The sequence below is a fragment of the Musa acuminata genome, unplaced genomic scaffold (genome assembly GCF_036884655.1).
Source record: "Musa acuminata AAA Group cultivar baxijiao unplaced genomic scaffold, Cavendish_Baxijiao_AAA HiC_scaffold_1138, whole genome shotgun sequence".
Classification (NCBI taxonomy): domain Eukaryota; kingdom Viridiplantae; phylum Streptophyta; class Magnoliopsida; order Zingiberales; family Musaceae; genus Musa; species Musa acuminata.
In genome coordinates, this window is record NW_027021350.1 from 3,595,001 (window position 1) to 3,596,130 (window position 1,130).

Genomic DNA, 1,130 nt, shown 5'->3' on the forward strand with positions numbered 1-1,130 from the left:
ACAGCGAGCGAAGTGAGAAGCAGCACCATCCCTGCTATACGAAAGCCCCATCCAGCCCTGTGCCACCCGGGGGGTTCCAGGGTGCTGAGATGGCTGACATTTTTCTCCGCTCACGACGGTCACCGCGCAACGCAAGAACAGGCCAAAAACTGGCCAAAACGGCCCAAAAACGGGCCAAAACTGGCGATTTTTGGCTGCGCGAGCGAGCGGTGAGCGGCGGACAGCGAGCGAAGCGAGAGGCAGCACCGTCCCTGCTATACGAGAGCCCCATCCAGCCCTGTGCCACCCGGGGGGTTCCAGGGTGCTGAGATGGCTGACATTTTTCTCCGCTCACGACGGTCACCACGCAACGCAAGAACAGGCCAAAAACTGGCCAAAACGGCCCAAAAACGGGCCAAAACTGGCCATTTTTGGGTGCGCGAGCGAGCGGCGAGCGACGGACAGCGAGCGAAGCGAGAGGCAGCACCGTCCCTGCTATACGAAAGCCCCATCCAGCCCTGTGCCACCCGGGGGGTTCCAGGGTGCTGAGATGGCTGACATTTTTCTCCGCTCACGACGGTCACCGCGCAACGCAAGAACAGGCCAAAAACTGGCCTAAACGGCCCAAAAACGGGCCAAAACTGGCCATTATTGGGTGCGCGAGCGATCGGCGAGCGGCGGACAGCGAGCGAAGCGAGAGGCAGCACCGTCCCTGCTATATGAAAGCCCCATCCAGCCCTGTGCCATCCGGGGGGTTCCAGGGTGCTGAGATGGCTGACATTTTTCTCCGCTCACGACGATCACCGCACAACGCAAGAACAGGCCAAAAATTGGCCAAAACGGCCCAAAAACGGGCCAAAACTTGCCATTTTTGGGTGCGCGAGCGAGCGGCGAGCGGCGGACAGCGAGCGAAACGAGAGGCAGCACCGTCCCTGGTATACGAAAGCCCCATCCAGACCTGTGCCATCCGGGGGGTTCCAGGGTGCTGAGATGGCTGACATTTTTCTCCGCTCACGATGGTCACCGCGCAACGCAAGAACAGGCCAAAAACTGGCCAAAACGGCCCAAAAACGGGCCAAAACTGGCCATTTTTGGCTGCGCGAGCGAGCGGAGAGCGGCGGACAGCGAGCGAAGCGAGAGGCAGCACCGTC